Here is a 25713-nt window from a genome sequence, read left to right on the forward strand (position 1 = left end):
TTGGTTTGGTGAAAATAAATTAAAGCATCCCTGGAAGCCAAAGGAGTTCAGGTGTCCTTTGGTCCCATTCACCACAGGGAGGGAAGGGGAGGTTCCTCAGGCACATCCATCCTGCAATACCCATCACTGCAGGGAGAGCTGTTCAGACCTCACTCTGAGCTCAGAAAATACAGATGAAACATGAATACAGGACATTCTGGTATCATTTCCAATGCACAAGCTTGTGTCCAGCATAAGCTGGGAGCTCTTTCTGCTTTTAGCTTTCTTCCAGTTGGGTCTAAGTTAGCTGGGACAGAGCGCATCCTCTCCATTGCTCTGTACCCTCCAGGCCATGCCTAAGGGTAATGAGCAGGGGTTGGTGTGTGCATTCTCCAAGTCTTATTAGAGGTAGCACTAATATTTACCTGTTTGCATTTCAAATGAAAGGGAGTCTATTTAACACCATCAGTGATTTGGTCAATATTGGCACAGTCCAAGTACCAGATGGAGAGCTGGATGATGTTTTCATTAACTTCAGCACTCTACAGCTCTGTAGATTTCCTCAGGAGATTGTTTTCTGCCACCATAGTGTGACCAGGGCTGTGGAGGAAGGGCACTTACAGGGCTGTCTACTAAAATCTCAGGTTGGTTCCTGAATGAGGTGCTAAAAGCGCTTCCAAGCTTTATTCTCCATCACTGTTGCTTCCGTCTCAGAAACCAGCTGTCTGTGCTTGGTCCATTTAGCATCTTCTCGTCCTCTTCCTTCTCTATGAGCTCAGGTTGAGCCTCACAAATTCTCAGCTCCATGTGGAGACCTCAATTTTTGCCCTTTTCCTGCCACACTGCCTCTGTCTGTGGTACAGTTGATACTTGTCCTTCAGCATCTGTCCTATAATTTTGATGTGACTGTAATTCTCCATTCCTAGGGTGCAGTTAGCTGGGAAGAGGGATACAATGCATTTCTTTATTCATGGATACCCTTGTGAAAGCACACTATGGATTACACTGATTACGCAGTTTTCAGTGGCAGTCATCACAGTATTCTGTAGACAGAAGTGGATTTGTTCTCAAAATCGGTCCAAGGAAGGAAAGTGTCCTGATTCCCATGTTAGAGATGGAAAAGCTGAGGCAGAAAAGCAAGATGACTTTCTTGAGGAGTCTGTGAAGGAAGAGTGGGAGTGGAAATCCCATCTGCCAAAGAAGGAATTAATCCAGACTACAGGAAACACGGGAGATGACTCAGCAGCAGATGATAAGAAGGTTGAAAGGCAAGTGAAAGCTGGCCTGAAATCTGGATCAATGTGAGAGAGAGGAACTGGATTTTTGAAATGATACAGAAGAAAGCCCCTGTACATGTGCAGCTGAAAGGGAAATCAGTGCCTGGGCTGGGCCTGGGTTTATCTGTCAGAAAACACAGAGACCATGAACTGCAAGGTCATCTCCACTTGGCTGGAGCCCTGCTGGGCAGCAGGCTTGGAGCAGAGCTGCCTGCACACAGGGAGGCTGAATTCCAGCCTCTGAGCAAAACACCTCCCTGGATCAATAGTTCTGTTCACAGCAGAGGTTGCTAGACAGACTCACAAGAAAGAAGTTGTTATTTTACTACTGAAAATACTCTGTTTCTAGCTAGTAACCATTGCCATTTTCTGTTGTATGTTACTGGGCTTAAGATCATGTTACTTCACATATTTTAATATTTTTTATCTTTAAAAGTAATGGCAAAATAGTCCTCTGTCATGCTCCTGAGCATTTTTATCATTCAGGTATTTTGCATAGTGGCAGAGATTTAGGTGAAATCTAAAATTACAGAAACAAATTATTCATATGAATTTCATAAAGTTAATTTACACTGGACCAAGTCTATAAGTCATCTGTGGTAGTTTTTCACTTGTCAAATATTTCCCAGGCAAACAGTTCCCAAGAAGGTGATTTCAACTCTTAACTCCAAACTTTGCATTGAACCACCAAAACACACTTTGACCTCTGCATCATCTGATGTTCCTACTCAGTTCTTTAGATAATATCCACACTGATGTCATGAAAGACATCATAATGAACAACATAGTGAAAAAAGTATGTCTAAAATAAGGAAAAAAACGTGTCTTAGGGAAAGGATGAAAATTCCCTGTCAGCAGTGAGTTAGTTTAGCAACTGTTATCTCACTGGCATCAGGATTTCACAGTGCTCTTAATGAAGAAATATTGTGCTGTGTGAGTAAAACTCCAGGCTTGGATCACCCAGCACCAGAGGAACCTACCTGTGCCTTCCTTTCAGCTGCTGACAGAGCAAACACGTTGGTGCAGAGCAGTGCCCAAAGGAGCAGTGACTCAACAGGAATGAGTAAAGCCCGGTGAAATGTGAGCAGGCATGTTTTCCCTGCAGACAGTTCTGACAGCTCCTGTTTCCACGTGGGCTACAGAATGTGAGCAGAGATGCTTTCACAGCAGCTCTTCTGAGTCGCAGAGGGCAGAACGTGAGGCAAATGTACATCCTCGAGACAGGGCACCTCAGGCAGCTGAGTCTGGAAAGCAGCTATGGCTCATTTGCAGGGCGAGGTTTGCAGGGAAGGTTGGTAGATTGGCTTGAAGAGTTCCCTTGCCAGCCTTGCAATAGATGTACTTCTGGTTGTGTCCGTGTTGTGGCTGCCTGTGTTTCTGGAGCTCCTGTTTGTGCACACCTTGGTGCTGCAATGTGCTGTTGCTTCTTTATCTTCAGCTAAAAGGGAAAATGAGGAAGTCTTGCCTCCCATGTCCCCAGGATGCTGCATCTCCTCTGGGCCAGACCAGAAGTGTCCTGAGCACTACCCGTTATTGTCCCCTGGCATCTCTGGTGACCACTGCCCAGGGATTAAAACGTGCTGTTTGAGGAAACAGTATTCCTGTTTGCTGTGAAGCAACTGTCCTTCCTGGAATCCACAGCTTCCTGACAGAGGCATTTGCTGATTTCACTAGCAAAAATAACCCTTCCCTTCTAATAGTTGGTTTTCACTTACCTCATCCTTGCCGTGAAATTTCCTCTGGATGCCACTGGGAGGTTAAAGAAACTTCTAGAAATAAAGACCCGATAAAATATAAATAAAATGTACCTCTAAAGGATGTAGTATTTTAGAGGAAAGGCATCCTTCAAAGCAGTCCAGTGGATAGTGAACACGATGCCTTCAAAGCTGGCAAGCGCCCAAACCAGCTTCACTGTTTAGATAACTGAACATCCTTCTTTGAAATCTGATGGTGGGAGAAATTGATGTGAAGATAAAAATTTCATTTGCAAAGAGAAGAACTGGCAGAGACATGCACATTTTGAGACCTGAAGAGAGAATCTCTTCATAAAATTACACATTGAACTGGCTTTATTGCTGCAGCGTTCAATGGCTTGAATGATATTGTTAATGTCCTGGTGTGTTTGCAGTCTCTCACTGGTCAGGCACTGACCAGGCTCCCCAGGGAATGGGCATGGCCCCAAGGCTGCCAGAATTCCAGGAGCATTTGGACAATGCTCCCAGGGATGCACAGGGTGGGATTGTTGGGGTGTCTGTGCAGGGCCAGGGGTTGGAGTCTCTGATCCCTATGGGTCCCTTCCAGCTGGGGATATTCAATGATTCTATTACTAAACCACCTGTTGGGTTGATGTGAAGTCTGTCACCAAAATTCAGTATTTTAATACAATTAAGTTCCTTTAGTTCTTAGGGCCACAATGCCACTTTTATCCTGAGTCATTGCTAGAAGCACCCTGCCCTAGGTTTACAGGCAGTTAAAATACATTTTTGACCAGATCATGACAAAATCCTGTCCTTTCCTGCAGTGAGCTGAGGTGTAATTCCCACCTCTTTGCAGTGACCAAAGCTGAACAGCCACCCTGGGATGAGTGCTGGGCATGTGATGGACAGTCAGAGGGACAGTGCAGGCAGTGATCTCATTGCCTAATTTAAACAGCCACACTAGAAAGCTTTGCCTTGGCTCTGCTTGCAGTCAGTGGAGCCCAATTCACGTTTGGCCCAGCCCAGCCAAGCTGTGCTGTCTGGGGAAGGGGTTTTTTTAGCATCTCCTAAGGCCCTGGAGCTGGATGCATGGAAGCATAAGCATGGATGACCCCCCAGAAGGACACAGTCACTTTGCATCAGGAGAAAAGCTGAAGGCAGCAGCCTCCCTGTGAGGATAGGGCAGGAGCTCTGCTCTCCAGACAGGCACAATCCCACAGGAGTGAGCCATGGAAGGAAGGAGAAGTCAGTGAAAACTGAGGAAGATGTTTCAGCTGCTGCATGGCCAGGAATGAAGTAAGGGAGATGAGAATTAGCTTAATAACTGGGAAACCATTAGTTTTCAAAATAAAAAACCCTGTGGATTCAGTCCTCAGCCCTCACTGGTTGTCCTACTGCATTTCCATACAGAACCAGGAGTTTCTCTGGTGACAGTCTGGGGAAACCTCTACAGAATCAGACACGTGGAGAGGTGGGCTCCCAAGGGACCCACCAGCTATTGCTTTTTCATCCAATGCTGCAGCAATTCCTTACCAGGAAGATAAGAAAATGCCCAGTTGGGTGTGCAAAATTCCCATTTGTTAGTAATTTCATGTTCTGAAGCTCAGCTTATGCATAGAAAGATCATCTGAGGTTTGAAGGGAAAATACAACTGGTAGTCTGCAATGGCAATGGCACCTCCCTGAAACTCTAGGTGGGATTTTTGCTTTCTGAGAGCAAAACCACACCAGAGTTATGACCTTGTGGGAAGTTGAGTGAAAGCAGACCCAGCCATCAACTCTGATCTGAGAAGGAATTGTGGTGAAGGTCAGAGCAGGAGAACAGTAGACAAATTCAAAATACACATAGTCTAACTATAAAGGTAAAGGAGTAAACTCCTTTGGGGCAAATGAGAGGATATTTCTTCTCTAGAAGGAAATCTCTTGAAGGGAATCTTTTCTTCACAGAAAACAGCTGGTATATTAGGGGGAATATATTTAAAGTAGCTTAATGTTACGTAAGGGTATGCCAGTTTAATCATATTCATTAACATCTCTTCTTAAAAGGCAAAGTCACATAGATAGAAAACCAGGGAAGTGACTGGATTTTATGCTCAGCCCTGAAAAAAAAGCAAAGAACAATAAAACAACTGTGGAAAGAGAAGGAACAGTTTGCCACGTTGGACATAGGCAGTAGAGCCTTGTACCATGGACACAGGATGTTCATCTTTGGTCCAGTTTATGTGTATTTTATTGTTCCAGTTCCAAACTTCCTATCTAATAGCATGGGAAGGAATATGTATTCTAGACAGCTACCTCATTAAAGTACAGATTTGTTTCGTGGAAAGCCGGATGCTTTCAATGACATGTAGGAATGCTGAAGCTAAAAAGCATTAAAATAGCTACAGCTTGTGGTGCATGTTAACACAGAGGGAGTCTGCTTGAGAACACCATGCGAAGAGCTGCACTTCTTCCACTGGGATGGAAATTATTGCCTGGTTTTTCTTGTTAAATGAAAAATGTGCTATGTTAAAGATTTGCTTTAGCATCATATTTTATTTTCCCCATTTTAAAAGTGAAGAATAAAATCTTTCATTTTCAATGACAATTTCAGATATTTTCATATTTTTGAAGTCTGAATCCTGCTTGTTGCTCCGCATCATTTTTGGAAGGTGCCATTGGGATTTGGAGTGGGGAAGGGATTGTTCAAAGCTCTTCCACAACGTCATGAGTAACTAAAACAAAGTCTTTTGAAAATCTCATTGAAATAACATGTATTCCTGATTTAAATCTCAAATTTGAAATATCTGTTCATTTAAAAATTTCCCAGTGTCTCCCACTGCAGAAAAGTAGAAACAGCAGCTCTTTAACCTCATGGAGCACCATTTCAGAATTGTCTCATTTTGTTAGAGGAAGAACCTTTCCAATTATAGGTGCCAAAGATAGTAATTTTCTGATTTATACTGTATAGCTAGATATGTATCACCCAGAGAGTGATATGAGAACAGGCAAGAGGCTGAAGTATCCTTGTTGTAAAGCAAAAATATAACTAACTTGCATTACTTTCTGTTCTCTAAGGATATCAAAGACAACAATATTGTGGCGAAGAGCAGCTCATGGAATGTCTGTGATGATCAGGACCTTGCCCAGAGCCTCTCGAAGATATGTTTAGTGTTGTTAATTCTTATGATCACATTGAGTTACTCATCTCCTATCAGTTCAGATGGCTTTCCTTTGGGGCACACCCATCTCTGCTGACACAGGACATGTGCTCTGCTGGAAGTGGGCAGCAGATTAGATGGGGCATCAGGAAGGTGTTCCTGCAGTGCCATGTGAGACAGCGAGTACCACTCTGGTGATCACAGTCAGGAAAAATCAAAGCCTTGGGAGCACAGGGAGACACAAAGGGAAGGCATCGCTCCGATCCAGAGCTCCCTTTCATCCTGCAGTCCAGAGCTAGGGTGTTGGACCTGCATGGTCCCTCTAAGGAGAAGCTCTGTGTCTCCAGGTGATGCATACACAGGTGATGGGATGTGTGCTGGACCAGCACGGTCCCTCTAAGGAGGAGCTCTGTGTCTCCAGGTGACAGACACACGGGTGATGGGATGTGCCGCGATGTGCAGAGTGTGCTCTGTCACTCCCAGCTCACACAGCACCCACTGAAGTCACGTCCCCCTCCTTTCCAGGGACATGAGCAAATGGGAATGGCAGTGACTAGCCAGGGCCAGCAGCAGGACATGGCCCTGGGAGGGCAGAGCTTTCAGGGTGTAGTGTAGGGCTGGCAGGGGATCCCACTGGGAGTGTTTACATCCCATGCATCAATTTATGTTCTATGCATTGAGCTGTGAGAAGACAGCCCTGTGTGTGCTCCTGCTGCAGTGTTTAACTCCTGCCAAAGGAGCCTTCTGGAAGGCAGCTGGAACTGTATCATTTTCCGTAATTGATTATTTTAAATATACTGGACTTCCATACAATGGCAACAGGCCTTTGAGCAAGGCCATCAAGAAATTGAAATGAGACACAATCTTGGCAGTGTTCAGGACACAAATGGGGCATATGGACAATGGAGATGATTAGAGAAATGTAATTTTGTTAGCAGTGGGAAAATGCTAAGGAGGAAGCAGAAATTTTGAGGGGTTCACAAACCACACAAGAAAAGAGTGTAGCATCTATATTCAGCTAGAGATGATGCTTTTTCCTTTTGTTGTACGCATCAGATTAAAATTCCAGCTCTATAGAAGAAAAGAATTTTCTACCATGAGGGTAGAGAAAAACTGGCATCAGTTGCCCAGAGAGGCTCTAAAAGCTCCATCTTTGGAGATATCCAAAATTTAACTGGACACGGTTCTAAGCAACTCACTGTACCTGCACTGATGAGGAGGAGGGAGTGAGTAGAGGTCCTCTGGAGGCCCTTCCCAGCCTATGTGGTTCTGTGCCAACAGCAACATGGTCTTTTTCCTTTGCATATCAAATACCAGTAGAGGTGGATCTGTACAGTATTCAGTGATATCACCTGTAATTAGAAGTTTAAAAGTGCTCAGCAACATCCCTTTCCATATTGTGTTTAATTTAGATTTAAAATAAGAGAAAATGCCACCATTCTGGCTCAATATCAGCTGGGTGAGCAGGTACACGAGCAGGTACATGCCCAGCTGGAAATCTTGGAATGCAACTGCAGCCGAGGAGGATTAATTAGAATGGCAACAGCGACTGCAGTTCCAGTCACCAGATAAATCCTGGAACACAGACCTGCCAGGAGATGACATTAATTTTTTGGGGGGGATGTCCTTGCATCACAGAGAGCAAACACATGGAGGCACCGTGTCAGAGGGACCCTAAGGGCACCAGGGATGACGTGCACCTACAACGTGGGGTGGTCTCACGCTGGAGGAGGGGAAGCTTTCAGGCCTGCTCTGCAATGCCATGCAGGACAGGATGTGAAGAAGGATGTGTCCCTCACTCAAAACAATGTGAGGGTTATTTTCTTAATCTAGTCAAAATACAGAGAATGAAATTTGGGGGCCAGTCTGTCTACAGTGGCAGAGTGAACCAAGTTATTGAACCTTGGTCCTTGAAAGTGTCTTTGGATTTTTACACCATGAGATTCTGAGGCTGCCTACTCCCTTTTTCCAGGGATTAAGCTGGAAAATTATGTGAATTTCTTCAAGCTTTGTCTACTTATGCCTACATTTCTGTTAAGCTCAAAGTCAAACTGCTTCCATGGGAGTGACAGCTCAGATGTGAGTGAAGGGCCAAATGAAAATTATGTGGAGATCTCATTTGACAAGGCCACTTCAGACAAAAGAAATGCTAAACAAATAGCCTTACACAATGGGAAATGGTGAACTTGGGCTGACCCTCGCTGGTGGCTGGGTGCCAAAGGAAAGTTTGAAGCTACCCACATGTTCCCTTTTGGAAAGCTCTCTGGGTTTAATGTCCAGCTTTTGTATACCATTTAAAATGGAAAATGAAGAGTGTTTAATTATCTTCCCAGGATATGACAGCTGATGGAAATTAAAATGTCTGCCCAGAACTACTCTGCTTCACAGAGCAAATCCTGGTAATTACTCAGACAATATAAACCTGGGCCATATTAAGCCATAAACCATAAATAGATGAGACTGGATGATTTTGCAATGCAAACATAGTACCAAAGAGAATGAAAACATTCAGGTGCATCTCCCTGGATGAGTGTTGCTTTTGAGCTGCAATCTGCTGCCACAAGCAGTCACAGAGGTAACTTCAGATTTGTCTGCTTGGGCAGGGAACACAAAATGCTGGGGAGAATATCTTTTCCGAGGGTAGTTAGTAGAAACTTGAGTTAGTAGTAATTAGAAGAAACTTTTCATCTTTCAGAACCAAAAGTCCTTCAAATTTTATAATAAAACTTCAAATTCTCTGCCTAATATAAACCAAATCATGGCCAGGAATATGAACTCTGCCTACCACAAAAAGATCCTAACATCCAACCACCTTGCCATTATCTTCTGGTATTCCAGATTTCCTTTTTCTTGGCCATTACGGAAAAGCTGCAGTCTAATATTTTAAATATTCTGATCATTGCTCTCTGCAGTAATGGCAGTAAAGGGATTGATCTCATAAAGCAAAATTAACTATTAGAAATGGAGAGCTGCCACCACAATCTGATGGCACCAGTCACAGCTGCAGGAAAATGCAGCTCAGTGTTTGAGGCAAGAAGAACACATACTCCCAGGCCAAGCTGTTTGAAGGTTTGTGCTGGGCATTCTCCTTTTAACTCAAGATGAATCTGAGGTACAAATGCAAATGTCCTGAGAGGCTAGAAGGTGATTAGGGGCAGGTTTGTAACAGCTTCATGTTACACCAGGGAAGTTTTAGGGTGGATATTGGAAAATTTTCTTCGTCCAAAAGGTTGTCAAGCACTGGTACCGTCTGCCCAGGGCAGTGATTGAGTCCCCATCCCCAGAGAGATTTCAAAGCCATGTGGATGTGGCACTTGTGGACATGTTTTAGTTGTGGCTGTGGTAGTGCTGGGGCAGCTGCCGGATTCGATGGGCCCAGAGGTCTTTTCCAACCTAAATGACTCTAAGATTTTGTGATTCTACGTACCCCACCCCAGCCCCCATTTTTAGCAAGAACATTTCTTCCTCCTGGTAGAAGAAGGAGCGACACCTGCAAATGTTTGGAGCTTTGAGTCAAAGACGCTCCTACCTGTAGTTGACTGGAGAAGTTCATGGACTTGCTGGAATTACAACCTGTTTTTCCCCATCATTTTTCTGTGATGGCTGCAAAGTGCTAGGCCACAAGAGGAGCCACGGAGCCCTCAGACCAAGGCTTAGTGCACTGGTGAAGTCAGACTCACAGTACCTGCATGTTCTCATTTCTCCCAGGATTTTGGATAACTGGGTTTCAGAGAGAGTTGTCTGGTGGGGATCCTGAGGAGCTGCCACGAACCCAGCTGCTGGCAAACCGTTCCCTGGTGAACTTGCTGGGTTGGACATGTTTTGCTGGGAGAAATGTTTCTGCTCTCCCCTCCTGCCACAGGCTCCTGAGGTGGAGAAGGGTGGCTAATGGCTTGGTTGCACTGATGCCGTGACCTTATGGGACAGGGCTGGTTAGTCAGGGAACACAAGTGCCAGGCAAATCCTTCTCTGTGGGAGGCCTTTGAAACCCCAGGAGTGCCACGGCCATCTCATGGAAATACCCATTATACAAAGTGGGCCTGATGAATGGTTTTTCTTCTGAGCAGAAGACAAGCTGTGTAAAATGTCATTGTCAAATAGCAGGAGGAGCAGGACGGGTCAGTCCTTCTCATTAAATCCTCCTTTGCAGAGATGATTTGACCCCAAGGAGTTGTAAAAATAGACCGCAAACCAGCTGAGCCTTTCACATGGACCAGACTGCAGCAGTGGTGGGTGTTTTAATACCTGAATGCAGACTCCTTGCGAGATAATTGCCCACCTCCCTTACTTCAGCTGACACCAGCTGAACACTTTCCAGCATGATGACATACTCAGTGCAGTTTTCAGGGACAAATTACAAATATTAAAACAAATTATAAACATTTTTAGCTACAGGCTAAACACATCTTGGTTTGCCAAGTATGGCTGAATGTGAGATGTATTTCTGCTGATGCAGGAAGACCCATGAACAACTCGCCCAGCTTTCTGATCCTTTTCTCTGCAAAAACATTAATCCATGGCACAAAAGTTACTGTGGGAACTATCAAAATGATAAAAAAGAATTCATGTAGCCTGGTTTCTTGCAGACAGTCACACATTGCTGCACCTCTTGCACTGCTATAGCCCCAGCTCCAGCAAACCTCCTACAACACACAATCATAGAGCTCTGCTCTCTTCAAAACAGCTTCAGTTCTGCTCTCCTCCTCTCCTGGATCTTTCCTTCCATCAGTTCCTCTCACATATCACCCATGACAACCACAGAAAATATGTCTCTCTTCTCTTCCTTCAGTGTCACCCAGCCAGAGGACTGCACAAGCCGTTCCCTGGAGCTTCATTCCTGTGGATTAGCTGGTAAGTACATCCACGGCCAGCAGCATCTGCTGAAGGCAATGTCTAGAAGGAAAGTTCTCCCTGTCTTTCCCTCTGTGCCAGCACCAATAACATCACTTTTCTCTATGTGCTTCCCTATTCTTACGAGGTTTAGAGGACTTTATTTTTTTTTAAGCTCTTTACTGCAGCCTGCTCACTCCCTTGGGTTAAGCTGATCGCTGTCTGATGGTTACAGCCTCATTTCCACAGGAAACCAGGCTAAGCGCCTTCTCCTCACCTGCCCCTGGAAGCTGCCAGTTTGACAATCTGCCAGAGCCTCCCTGACAAAAGCAGACCTCCTCACGCTTCCTCCTGCTATTACTTTCCCATGGAGCCTAAAGGTGAACTGCCAGGTCATTGATCCCACTGCAAACAAGGTATCAGCAGGAGATCTCCATGGAGATGAAGTGTCTGGGAATGACACATGCTGGCTGCTCCTTACGTCGGTCTGTTACTAACTGGTCCCTAAATGAAGAGGAGCCACTGAGAGTGAGTCACAGGCCATTGGACTTATTTTCATTAGTAGCTCCAAAAAAAGTCACTCACTCAAAAGTTAGACAAGGGCATGGCTTATCACAACTTTATTTCAGCTTCAGTTCCCTTGGAAGTTCATCCAGTTTTTGAGTGGAATCCTTGCTTTAATCTTTAGAGGAGCACTTAATGCCGAGTCAACACAGTAAGCTGTTTCTTCCTTGTTAGGCGTTTTTAAACCATGTAATGTCCACAACTGATCTAACAGCCTGGCCCCACAAAGAGTCATCCTGGCACCACTTGGGGACAAGAAACTATGGTCCAGAGGAAGTCCTTGACTAGATGGTGATAGGAGCTTTTGGGCCCATTACCCACTTCTGCAGTGCAAGGCAGTGTCATGTCAAACCACGCATTAACCACACATTCCTGAGCTCTGTCTGCTCCGGGGAAAAGTGTCTGTGAGCCAGTGAAAAACAGCTGAGAGAACTGATTTAAGTTGGATATGAAACTTTAATGCTGGCACTTCTGAAGTGCTTGTACTTGCAAATCTAATAGCCCCAGTTTAACACTGATGTTTGCAAGTGTTCAGGCTTTTTAAAAGGAAGCTGAGCTCCTGCCTGTATCCAGAAATCCCACCCTGAGCTCATCAGAACCAAGCTGGACCACCAAGAAGGCTGAAATCCTTCATTTTGCTGCCCAGACCTCTGCCTTAATGACCTGAGTGATGTATGATGGGGCAGAGAGCCCTTAGCAAGTTTGCAGGTGACACAAAACTGGGAAGAATGGCTCATGGACCCAAATGGATGTGCTGCCATCCATGGGCACCTCAACAGCCTGGAGAAATGGGTTGGCAGGAGCCACACAAACTTCAACAAGAAGTGCAAGGTCCTGCCCCTCTGCAGCAACAACTCCAGGCACAAGAAGGTGCTAGGGGCCAACCAGTTGGCAAACGGCTTGGCAGAAATCCTTCCCTGGCTTCCCCATATCCCAGCTGGGGTGCCCTTGAGTCCCAGTGAGGGAAGCAGCTGGTACCTGCCTGCCAGCAGCTCTGACTGCCTGGATTTGTGCAGATCACTGTGGAGAGATGTTAGAACAGTCATTTCAAGATCCTGGAATTTCAAGTTTCTTGTGCTGTGAAAGGGACACAGGCTTCTGCTCAAGGGGTGCAAATGGAAACCAACAGAACTGGTGCATGATCCAATTCACCACCTTCTGCTCTTACCTTGTACCTCCAAGTCTGTTTTAATCCATTAAGAGATGGCATCAGGGACACGCACCATTTTTTCCATGATGTCTGTCTGGGACAGTGAAATCACAACAAAGTTTTTAACATTAGAAAGAGAACAAATAATTTACAGTGACCAGAACCCTGGGGAGATCAATTTCTCAATGCCTACAGAAGTCTGAAAAAAGCCCGTGATCCAAAATTTTCTTATTGGAAGCTGGGACAGTGTGTGAGAGCAGGGTGAAATGGCTGAAAAACCTGACTGTTGTGAGGCACCAGTACAAAATGTGACTGAGGATATTTCAGTACATCTCAATATGGTCTTGCAACTCTGTTTGCAGAAAACTTCTTTGTCACAAGAGGTGCTCAAGGAGCAGCATGGAGCAGGAGAGTGTCCTATTAGTGATTTGCATCTGTGGAAATGCACAGATTTTTATAATTTGTCTTGTTAACCACAACCTCATTCAGTAGGAGAGATTTTTAACTGCAGCAATGAATTTATTAAAGCTACACATCGCACTAGCCAACAGTTTACTCCTAACATGATGAAGAATAGCGGGATTTTCCCTTTTTCCTTTATCACATGGAAGTGTCTAACCAATGCAGCAGACAGAAATCTCATTTTTACACAGCAGTGTCCCCCTGCACAGGATAGGCAGTGTCTGCCAGAGGAGCGAAGAGCCGGGGCTGTGCACACTGAAGGGGCTGGAGGTGCTGGCTTCAGCAGTAATTGGCAGGAGAGGGGCTTTCTCCTGAATTATTCAGAGCTGTTAACTAGAAGCCAATCAAGGGTGAGATGAGACCATGGCATTAATTTTGGTTTAGTTTAGACCAAGACAAAATAAATGGCAAACTTATTTTCGCTGTCCATACACAAACACAGCTCCTCTGGTGTGTCAAGGCTTTCAACTTTATCATCCTCTGATATTCTCTCATCAGAAAACCCCTTGGCAAATCTCATCACACCATAACACGGGTATCACTGGTCACCAAAGCCTGTGTGCACAAAGATGCTTTGCAATTCACATCCTATTCCTTCCTGCTTCACTAGGTTTTGAGTCTGTTCAGGGAGGATGAATTACATGGTCAAAAATTACACTTGGTGGGTTTCATGGCTCAGCCAGAAAAGTCTGCACTCCAAACATGCACTTAGTCCCTGTGGCTAAGCCTGGTAAGCAATAATCTTTAAAAAAGCCGTAGGGTAAGCAGCTGGCTTGACTTTTATCTTGGTTTTCTAAATTATGCATCTAAGTCATGTTTCTAAGTTTACCCTCCATAGAAAAAGGCCAAAGTTTAACTGGCTTTTCCCCCTCTAACTGCTTTGGCCACAAAAGTTTCCAGTGGTGGAACAAATTCCTTCCAAATGCCAATAAGCATCCTCATCTGCAGCCCCATGGGGGAATCTCGCCCTACAGCAGGGCCTTTGGATGATGCATTTTAGCCCAGTAGTACCCAGGGGAAGGAATATTTATTCCCCATTCCCCCCAGCGCTTCAGGGCCATCTCTGCTATTTACAGGCTGATGGAGCTTGGCATGACACGGGTATGAATTTCTTGGGTTTTTCCACTGGAGCTGGGTGCCTGAGGCACTGCAATGGTGTTGTATATCTGCCCAGTGTAGCAAGCACTCCTTGATGAGCAACAGAAAGGGACAAAAAAGCAGTGTCCTCAAGTTTCTCAGTCCTTGGGACAGATGCGAGTTGTGTGACTGTATCTTCAGCAATTAAAATTGTGCCATGGGTGATCAAAGAATGCAGTTGATGCTTCTTGTTTGTCAGTTAATCCTCAGTGTTCTGAGCTTCCCCCTTGCTGTGGTGCTGCTGAGCTCAGCAGGTGAGAGGACCTGACCAATGGCTCATGGCCGAGCTCTCATGGCCCTCACATGACTGCAGGCAGAGCAGGATGACCACAGGCTCTTGCAGGCACAGCAGGATGACCACAGGTTCCTGCAGGCAGGAAGACTAACCTGGGATGCTTCTGGAAAAATCCCACCATGCAACTTTCCATCAAGGGATGTGAGACTTGTGTTCAGGGTCCCTGCTGCTCCCTGGCTCCTCTCAGGGATGAGACTGTCAAAGTCGTTGTCTTCTATGTTTGCCTTCACTTGTGTTTGTAACTAGTGTCAAAGATTCCTCAGTCCATGTCCATCCTCTCTTTCCCTGTTTTACCAGTGACCCTTATGGCCTGCCACCTTGGATTTGCAACTGAGGTTGAGTCAAAGTTTACAGGTGAAGAATTATTTTAACACCAAAATCAGGTTTATCAAAACAGAATCCACTTTCTAATAATTTCGGTCAGTTGCTCTAGAATTTGGGACACTTCAGTGTCCAAAAGTCATAAAATCATGGATTGGTTTGGGTTGGAAGAGACCTTAAAGCCCATCCCACCCCTGCCATGGGCAGGGACACCTTCCCCTAGCCCAGGTTGCTCCAAGCCCCGTCCAGCCTGGCTGTGGACACTTCCAGGGATGGGGCAGCCACAGCTTCCCTGGGCAACCTGTGCCAGGGCCTTCCCACCCCCCCATTAGAGAGACAAAAATAGCCATTTGTGGAGGCCTAGGTTCATAACTTAGAAATCCAGGATAAAGCATTGCCTTGGGATGGCATCTGAGCCACCACCTGTCCTCCAGCTCAGGGTAGGCTCAGCTCAGCAGCCCTATGTTTTGGCAGGTTCTGTGCCAGCTTCCCTATGGAGATGGTTCATTCTCAGCATGGCTAGAGCCAAGCAGGGCCACAGGAAGAGCAGAGGAGAGCAGAGACACCAAGAGAGCCTAAGGGTCTCTGTTCCCTTCAGCCCAAAGACAGCTTTCATCATGGCCAAGTACAGCAGTGGTGCCTGCAGAGAGAGGCCAGAACAGACACCCTGACACAGCTCAGGGCTGAGGGGATGCCTCATCACCAGCAGCAGCTCCTGGGATCCACGGAATATCTGGCTGTGTGACAAGGGCCATTTTCTAGGAAAGCCTCTGAGCCACTCCCAGGTTTCATGTCTCCGTTCCCCAGGGCTTCTGGAAACAAATGGCAAGTATTTTTCTCCTGATGTTTTTAGCAATTGCGTGTAGGAACTGGCAGGAAAGACTGACATACTATTTTTAATTTTTTTTTTTAACATGTCATGTATGTAAAATCTCAGGATTTACAGGGGAGTGACTCAGGACACGAGGGGAATATCATTTCCTGCTGGATGCAGCGTGTCGAGCCCAGGGCACTGCCAGCACATCCATGGTGATGGTCAAGCTGCCAGACTCCCCCAGCCCTGCCCGTGCCACTTGTCATCCTGACCTTATGTTCCAGTCCGAGGCCAAAGGGGCCTATTTTTTCCTTTCTGTTAATTTTAAAGAGATAAATATAGAGTGAAGCAACCTCCTACCCCCATGGAAGTCTTTGAGTTTAAAGCCAAACATGTGAAATTTAGCAGTAGCTCTTTTTTATTTATAGGCTGCTCATTGTTTAGCTTAGCATGAGGTTATGCTGTGTGCCTAAAAGTGTGGCTAATTAGCACAAGGTCAGCAAGCTTTGCAGAACAATGACATGGTTTTTTGCTAAAATATTATTTTCTAAGAAAAAAAAAATGTTAGCACCAGCAAATAGTGTCCAATATTGCAACATGATTGAATGTAGTCATGAATAAAATTTCCCAAATACATTTTTTTGTTTGAACAGCTACTTAGGAAGCTCTGGCCCCATTCAATTTACCAGGGCTCAGGTCTGGATTCCACCCTGACTCTGATACAACTCCCTGCAGTTTTATCACCCAGAGCATGAGCTGTAGTCAACAAGAGATGGTCATCTTTAAGGAAGAAATTCTGTTCCCATAACAGGAGCTCTGAGGAGGACCCAAGTGAGCAGCAGTGACCAAAAATAGGCTGTGATATAAAATTGGCTTGGAACTGAGACCCTTCCTAGAACTGTCCAAAGTTTTTTATTTTACCCATGGTGACTGCAGGACTAATAGGACACATGTCCATAAGTCTGCAAGAGATTACTGTAACGAATAATAATGGATTTGACAGTAACCCCGAGGTAACTCAGTGGCTCTGACGCTGCTTCCCGGTTCTCTCATGTTTGGCTTTCATCCTCCCTGATTTCTGCCTTCTGCCACGTGCAGGAAATAAAAAAATGATTGGGATATTACTTTATGAAAAAAAAAAAGAAAAAATATTAAACTATGACCTCAATTTCTGTTTAGGGAAGACTTTGCTTAAGGGTCAGGGAAAGGGGCACAGTTATGGTGCCTCCTTGGAGAGCCAAGCTTTTTCCCAAAAGGCTGGGGAAGCATGTCCGCATGCTACAGAAAGGTGTTGGCAACTCCTGTCAATAAACTTACAATTATGCTTTTGGCTGAGGTGAATAGATCACAGGACAGTTGAGGCTGGGGATCTCTTCAGTTGTTTCTGGAGGTGTCTAATCCAGCCCTCCACAAAGCTGGACCAGCTGGAGCAGCTTGCCCAAGACTGTCCAGGCGGTGCTTGAATGTCTCGTGACAGCCTGCTGCCTTGTCCACCCACTTGCACAACAAACAAGTTATTATTATGTTTAGGTGTAATTTCATACATTTCACTTTGTGCCTGTTGCCTCTTGTCCTGGCACCACTGAGAGGATCCTGCTCCAATCCTTACCCCTTTCCATCTATTTTTAGGTAGGACAGAGACAAGTGATGTTTCCTCACAGAATATGAACATCAAGGTTGAACCTGAGGAGAATTTATGTGGAGAACCAAAGTTAAGTTCACTAAAATAGGAGCTGTAACTGTAGTTAGGATCATCTGTGACTCCAGAAGAGCCCCAACCATCATCTTTTATGTCAGAGGGAAGCACCAGAGCTTTCTCCTGATAAAAGCAAGAGCACTTTACCTGGTTTGGATTCACACCAAAGCTGCTGCAGATGGAGGTGATCCCAGGCTGTGGCTGGAGATGGGAAGCTACTGGCACCCCTCCAAGGGCAGGAGGGTGTTCTTTTCAGCCAGGAAAAGGTGATTTGGGGGAGTGGGTGCTCTCAGGGCCATGTGGAACTGCCAGCATAACCTCAGGGAGGTGCAGAGGAGGGACAGCAGAAAGCAGAACTCCCAAGGACTCCTGCCAGTATAGATGGAAGCTCTTCCCAGGCTGAGCCCATGGAGGGATAGCACAGCTTGATAAGTGCCTGCAGAGACACCATGAATGTGAGCAGTGGTGTGAGAGGGGAGCCAGTGTCTTTTTGAGGGTACCAGAGAACTGCAAATATCTGGCCAGGCAGAGCTCAGAGCAAATGTCTGCTTGCAGAGTGTCCTGCTGCCTCCAGAGAGGGCCATCCATCACTTTCCAAGCTCTGCAGGATGAAGGGATATTCCTGGTGAAGGGACTGGACCACCTGGCTGCTGCTGACTGTGCTTTAATGCTTTCGTACAAGGTGCCTAGGTGAGAAGGAAGAAAGGGATCCAGGAAACCCAAATTGTATGAATTTTGCATGGAGCTCTGTGTTCAGGCTGGCAGTCCTAATCATACTGCATTTTCATTTCACTGGGAAGAAAACCATTTGGTTCTGAGATAGCTCTGAGAAGCATTGTATCTTCTGGGTGGTTGTTTTCTCTTTGACATGGGGGGAAGTGCTGTACTCTGAAGTGACATGCCCTGTTATAAACATAGATTGGAGCTCCGTATGTTACGGAAAACGCTTCCTCAGCTAGGACACACAGAGAGCACAGTGTGCAGCTCCTGCTAGACCGCAGGCAGAAATGCTCATTTGAGTCATCACAACATCCAGCTTTGAGCAAAGGCTGAGGGGTTGGTCCCCAGCTGAAGCACAGGGACCCTGTCTCCCAGGGGTAGGGAGCACCTTGTGTCTCCAGATCCACCTTCTTAGCAGGCTTCCCTTTGAAGCCCAGCTGGAGCTCAGGGCTCAGGGTCAGGCACCCAGCTTTGAACTGTGTTTCTGTGGGATGAATGAGTGCCACAAGTGTGAGCAAACTGGCTACAGAACCTGGGAATTAAGGGGATTTGAATCACTTTGATTTCCATGATGGGAAAAGATTTCAGAGCTGTACCCATTTTTATGTAGCTTTCAAACCTTATATGAAGAAATAAACTCTTAAGTGTAAATTTGGGCTTGTTCAGCTTCTTCATTTGAGTCAAATTCCACGTCAATTGTAGTCTTGAAAAATCTTTCCCCTCCATCTCTATTAAAGGCTGAATGTACAAATAATTTCTAAAAATATTTGGTATTTTCACATAAATTAATTGTTTACCTTTTGCGCTCACCCGCTGCCATTTCAATCTGTTTCCTGGAGATGGATACCACAGGTCCTTTGAAAACACCCATGTTGCATGCTGCAACATCCTCAAAGTTCACATAGGTTCGAGATGGTCGTTCTTGTCCTCTGGAGACAGAAACAAAGCACGAAATGTACCAGTTGGGATGTACCAGAGTAGATCTGTACCAGAAAATATGTTGCTTGCTTCTATGACAACACTGGAGACATGAGAGAAATAAGACACTGCACATCCCACACATGGAAGAGCTGAAGCTGCCTGCAATCCTGCAGTGACCATAAAGCCCTCTCATCAATTAATATTTGTGCTTATTTGCATGTTTGCATGACACAGGTGTCTTGGTGCAGAGCACCTGAGTCTGACATCTCCCTCCAAGACCCTGAACAGCAAGTCTTGAGCTGACTGTAGCTGTGGTGCCTCTGATTCAAACTTCAGGAGCCCTGAGGTGAAGGGAGCCTGGGAGGAATGAGCTGGTGGCAGCCATGTCTTCTGCTCTGATAAAACCTCCCACTCTGCAAACAAGATTGTATGTCAATGGTCTGGTACTTCAGAATTTAAGTACTATCTCTACCAAGGGTGGTCCTAAAAGCAACGTCCAAGTGCTGGACATCCTCACCTGGAATGGAGGGTCAGGAGTCTGGGTGTTTTCTTTTTCCCCCTCCACCAGCATGCTTGGAAGATAAAATGGGTTGCTTGAACCTCATGTGCTCTAAAAGCAGCATGAAAGTGAGGACAACACATGGTGCCCGTGAAAAGCTTTCTGGGCCTGGCTTTGTGCAGGGCAGAGAGTTGTGGGGCCCCATGAACAGAGGCCAGGGCAGTCACAGCCCATTAATGTCCCCAGTCCCACCTGCAGAGGAGTGATGTAATGATAACTCCAGAAGTGACTCCAGGTGTAAACGGAGCCCTAACCTGCACCCCACTCCCAGAATGTGTCAGTAGGTATCAAGAATGGATTCTCACAAATAGGAAACACTGTGCTCTCCTGACTGGGACCTGTCTTGTTAGTTCAAGGGACCAGGAGCTGCCTGCTGCCCTGAAGGAGGCTGTGAGTGAGGGGATCACTTGGGCTGACTCCTCATCCCCTCTGCTGCTGCCCTCCAGGAGCTCCTGAGATGGGGAGGTTTGAAGGTGACATGATTAACCAGCTTTCTGCTCAGTCAGGGTCATGAGTGGAGGGTTAGTTTGCTGTCATTATGTATCTTCTCCTCAGTTCTCTGCTTCCAACTTCACTTGAGCCAGCGGGAGGAGGGTGAGAATTTTCCTGAATAATGTCAGCTCATAACTGTGAGCTTGGCATCTGGTGGATCAGAGAGGTTGAAATAATTTGTGCTGCTGTCTGCACAAGGCTGGGAGCTATGCAGAGGAGGCAGCTTTAATTAAAACCGGAAGCCATAGATCATGAAGCCTTATCAATTTGCAGGCTCTGGACAGTGCTGGGCAGTTGGGGTGGAGATGGCCCCCAGCAGGACCTGGAATAACGGCTGGGCAAGGAGCAGAGATACCTGGGGCAAAGCAAACCTATCAGCCCTGATTCTGGCCCTCTCTCCCCAGACAGAGACACCTAAACCCATCCTACTCCACCACGTGGGACAGGGGTGCTCCTGGGAACACGCTGAGAGGCTGCTCTGCCCTGCTGACCATCATGTGTGGTCAAGGCTTTGGGTAGGGGGTAGGGGACATCCTGGGGGCTCAGCCACTCCCACCCAGTGCCTATGTAAGTCTGAAGCTCCTCTAGACTCCTGTTGTTAAAGCACTGAATGGCCTCGGGTATTTGACATGGGGCAGCAGTAGAGATGAAAAATATTTTGTATATGTATAAAAAAAAAATTTACATCCCATTCCTGGAAGTGTTCAAAGGCCAGGCTGGATGGGTCTTGGAGCAACCCGATAGTGGAAGGTGTCCCTGCCCATGGCAGGGAGTGGAACAAGATGATCTTTAAGGTCCCTTGTGACCCAAACCAGTCTGTGATCCTATAATTATATGCATAAAAGTGCATTAAAAAAATCTTGCTTAAAAAATCTTCATGCAGCAGTGCATACAAAAAAACCTTCTGCACTGATTGTGCTGAAGAGAACATCCAATAGTATCAGCCAGTATCTATAAATCCCTGTTCTGAAAGGTGCAGCAGCACATTTAAGTGAAGCCTTTGGCTTTGTGCTCCAGGTTAAGGCAGGCTGAAGGTCTGCATTCTGCCCCTGGCCGTGGATTTGCATCACCAGGGTCTGATCTGGTGCTCAGCAGAGCTCAAACTGGGAATATGCCTTTGCTTTTCATTAGAGGTTTGGATTTGCTGAAAACAGCTAAATGTATTATTCATGAGCATCTCCTGTGGAAGTCACAGACCAGTTTTCCTGGACTCCATTCAATGGAACAGATTTCCATGGAGCACGGCAATGGGGTGGAAAGGCTCATGTGAAACTTCTGTCAGCTATGCGCAGAGAAACCCGTGAACGTCCCAATCCACAAGAGACTACTGAATACTGAGCTCGCTGCCTCCGGGAATTTGAAAATTACGAGTCAGGCCTGTCATAATTTTTTTTTTTTTTGCTTCTAAATACAAAGAAACCTCAGGGTCTTTATTTGCTTATTGGCTTGTGAACATTGAGTTCTTGTTCTCAAACACTCAGGCCCTCATAGTTGTGAAAATAAATCTATTTCTGAATGAAAAGCCAGATTCTCTTGCAATTGCAACTCTAGAGAAGCTGACTGCATGCTTCACAACTCTTCTGGGGTGAACTGAACACTCCTGCAGGTTATTGCTACCACCTGAGGTGGATCTTCTCCATCTAGACTTGTGTGTAGTGCAGGCTATCACCCCTGAGCTTAGGAACTAGTAGCTGGTTTTAAAAATCTCCCAAACCAAGCCTTCCCAACCAAGCAAAGCATGTCTGAGGGAAGAGCTTGAAGCTGCGGACTTCATGAAGTGTTCAAGGCTGGGCTGAAAGGGGCTTGGAGCAACCTGGGATAGTGGAAAGTGTCTCCGCCCATGTTGGGGTGGAACTGAAGGAGCTTTAAGGTTCCTTCCAACCCAAACCATTCTGAATTCTCTGATTCTATGAATGTCTCCAAATAATGGCTATGAAAAAGGAACTTTCTTGGCTCCTTCTTGTCCCGGAGGAGCTGGAGCCTGCACAGTCCGTGCTGGCAGCAGGGGCAGAGAAGCTGGCAAAGCACAGAAGTGCCCTCCACTCTTGCTTTGGGATGACAGAAAGAGATTATTTTAATCTTAGGTCTGAACTGCTGCCAAGCTTTATTTTATATATATATATATATAGATATGTATATATATAGGAAGGCAAGCATGGGAAACTTCTGGGTACATTTTAGCCATGTGAATAATGCTGCATCTGTTTCCATTCACTCTTCCCTCCTCAGTTCCCAAATCTGACTCCTCGGACTGATCCCATTGCTCTGCCAGGAGAGTGGTGGCAAGAACAGCAAGCACCCAGGGGCAGTGTTTTGTTGGGATGTTGAGGTTCTGGATCAGCTGCAGTAGGGAAAAGCCAGCACACACAGAGGACTCAAAACTTCAGTAGTAAAATTTCATAACAGAAACCAACAGCTACCCAGTGTGTGTCCTTCCTCCTTGGGCGACAATATAAGCAAAAGAAATCTTTCAAAACTCATCCATTTCTGTGGAATTCTGCCCTTATATGTCCTTAGTTACGGAAATTTGGGGTTGCAAAGTGGCTTCTGAAGAAGGTATGTAGCACTTGTCTAGATGTGATGTTAGATCAAGTTCATCAGCTGCCACAGCTGAATTTAACCATCCAACACTTGGCCTGTTTTAACATGAATCTCACTTGGTGTTGAGCATTTTATTTCAAAGCTGATCTCTTGAAACCAAGTCCCTATTTGTGAGGAAATGGTGCATCTCCAAACCAACCTGGGCTGTGCTTCCTCCTGTGCTCACCTGGGCTTGTAGGGCAGTGACTGAGGCTCAGGTTGCACTGCAAACATTCAGCTTTGCTGACAACCTTTTCACCTCAGCAGTTAATCTCTCCTGCTGGCAACTGTTACTGTTTATCTATTCAAACCGAATGTCCCTTCCTGGAGCATGTCCCTGCCAGGAGAACCTGGCGGGATGGAGGCAGCTGACTCTGATAAACTGAGTTACAGCTAAAGCTCTGCACCAAGAGACCCGAAACACCCAGTGCCACTGTCATGTCGTCAAAGACCAGGAGCTGCCTTTACCTTCTCCCAGAGGGAAAGCTTCCCAGCATTCAGCCGTGATGTTCCTCAGTGCTTTAGGAAGAGGATCAGGGTGTGAGGATCAGCTGTGCCACCTCATTCAGAGCTGCCCTGAGTGTTGCAACCCAGGGCTTGTAAAAACTCATGGTGGCAGCAGGTTCCTCCTCTCACAAATTCCTGAAGCTTTTGGGGAGGATTGAGCCTTGCTGGGCTGTGAGATTCTAAGGAGCTGGGCCAAGGAGAGTGGAATTAGAGCCTGCAGGAAGCTTTCATCTGGAAAGCCAAGCTCTGATTCAAGCAGCCGTACTGACTTTGTGCAGTAACCTTGCATTGCTGCTGAGTGTGGGTGTTCAACATGGCTGGAAATGCCCCCTGGCATGGGAGGTGTTCCCATCCTGTCAGGGGAGACAGAGAAAGGACATGGAAGGGAGGTAAAATAATGGATGCTCTGTTAGCCTGTCCTAAAGTGTGAAAAAGCTTAGAAGAAAATTGCATGAGCTTTTTGAGAACTCAGGAAATTGTGGAGGGCACATCCGAGTGCACCATCTGGGATGAGAGCTCTCCCAGCTCTCATTTGGTGCTGTGGAGGTTGGACTGCTGGATATCAGAGAATTTGGCTGCTGCCATGTCACAGCAGGCTGAGTCATTGGCTGTAGAGTCTTAAAAGTGCTCTGCTTTTCCTCATGCCCTCTGCTCCTGTGCCCTCAGGTACTGGCCTTCAGGGTGAGCAGGGATGTTTAGACCCTTGGGCTCTTTCCAGCACAGAGTTACAGGAGATTTCTGACTCGAAGGTGAGGTTTGGCTTTTGTTTTGTGGTTTGGGGGAGTTTTTATTTGTTTTACCTTAGCAAAGGAGTCAAACTTCTTTTTTCTTAAGGAAAACAAACTCTTCAAGAAGATGGCAATCCTTTGGAAGGCTTCAGAGGTGCTGAGGTTCCATGCTCACTTCTGATGGCCCATCTGGCCAAGGTTTGACTCTGGTGTCTGAGACTCTCTGCTCGAGCAGCAACAGGACTGGTTTTCATGCAACTTGCCAAAAAGAATAATTTTGGTACTACTCAAGAGGTAGATGGGGTTTTTTCTCTCAACACTTGTACAACACCAAATCTTGTGGGGACACCTAGAAGGGATCTGTGTTTCCTAAAACACAGGAGCTCTGAGCTCTGATGGTCAACAAGTGAGAGTGCTTTTATTCAGGCTTTTTAAATATCTACATAACTCTTGGTTTGGTGTGCAAAGTTTTCTGTGTACATATATTTTTATTTTCTCCTTGCAACCTCTTTTTGGCTTTGACCTTTGAAGAACGGTAAAATGAATCTGTTTATAAGAGTGCTGAGCCAATGTGGAGACACCTGGGTTTTCTTACCTCTTCTTTTTTTCAGGGACCTTCAGCAAGTTGCTTAGTTTCTTTTGACCTTCCCTTCTTCCCTGGCTTAAACACTTGGGGAACTTAAGAAAAATGTGCTGTAGGACACTCAATAGTACTGTAACTTGTGGGTGAAAAATGTGAATTACTTAGAGATAAAAGGTTATTAACATAGTGGGAATGTCTCCTGGAATCTTAATGCAGGATATCAAACGTACAGTATATTTAAAATGTTCATAAAACCAGATTTTTATTCTTGCAAAGCTTTTAAATGGCTCCTAAGATTGATGAGTACTGGCTGGCTGCATATGGGGGTGCATGGAGACTTGCCTGGAATTTATTTAAATTTCCTTGGAGATCATGTGACTTTCTTGAGGCCAAATATCTCTTGAGGCCGAATCAAATATCTCTCATGACAATCAGCACATTTGCCTTGGTGCATTTGTGACAGATGCAAGCATGCTAAAGAAGAGTAGGTCAAAGCAGTGATATCACCCTCCAATTAAGGACGTGTAAGAGGCTGGGAAGGGCAGAGGACAGCCTGTCCTGCTCTTGCACAGGGCTCGCATAGCCATTATAAATGACACAATTATAAATGTCCCAACAGGTCTGTCTAGGCTGCTGGGTTTGCTCACTGTAAACAAGTCTCCAAACCCATGTCATGTGAGCTTGGGTGTCCTGTAAGCAGATCTCTCACTCTGGGAAATGGAACGTGTCCCAGGACCCACAGTAACACAGCTCTACTCGCAGGGGGACGCTGAAGGGACGAGGACCCCAGTCCTAATGAGGCCTGTCTGAAGCCAAATTCTAAGGAAAACCAGCAAAGGGTTTTCAGATGCAGTTGCAAAAAGAGTTGTTTCCCATGTTTGCTGTGAGTGGAGGCAGGAGGACACCCTCAGATGCTGGGCATTCATTACTGGGGCTTTGCTGGCATAGCAATTGGAGACACCCAGGAGCAACCTTGGCTTTATTTCTACCTGCTGGGCACAGATCACTGCAGGAAGAGCTCAGCCCGTGTTTGTGCAGAGGAATGCTGTCCTGCCCCAGTTGGATGTGAAACCACACTGGGGGTCCCACCTGCACAGCCCCAGGAGGATGCAAAATAGGGGGTGGCCACTTGTCACCTCAGCTGCCAAAATTCAGGGGGAAGAGACAATTACAAGTGCTAAAGATGCCAATTAGACCTCCAAATAAATTGTCTTCTGTGTCTGGGAGCAGCACCACTAATTACCAAAACATGGGAAGCTGTG

The 25713-nt window shown here is 45.9% G+C and overlaps 1 long non-coding RNA gene across 1 annotated transcript in view; it reads right to left on the reverse strand.

Annotated features, from left to right (window-relative positions):
• LOC116447978 overlaps nt 1–25713 on the reverse strand; it is a 38066-nt gene that overhangs the window by 6998 nt on the left and 5355 nt on the right. Inside the window, exons 2-4 of the long non-coding RNA XR_004241769.1 lie at nt 18879–19010; nt 12655–12730; nt 7297–7444 (exon numbers count right to left, since the gene is read on the reverse strand). This is a non-coding gene — a long non-coding RNA (uncharacterized LOC116447978). The remainder of the gene's footprint in view (nt 1–7296; nt 7445–12654; nt 12731–18878; nt 19011–25713) is intronic.

Source organism: Corvus moneduloides, chromosome 9 (genome assembly GCF_009650955.1).
Source record: "Corvus moneduloides isolate bCorMon1 chromosome 9, bCorMon1.pri, whole genome shotgun sequence".
Lineage (NCBI taxonomy): Eukaryota > Metazoa > Chordata > Aves > Passeriformes > Corvidae > Corvus > Corvus moneduloides.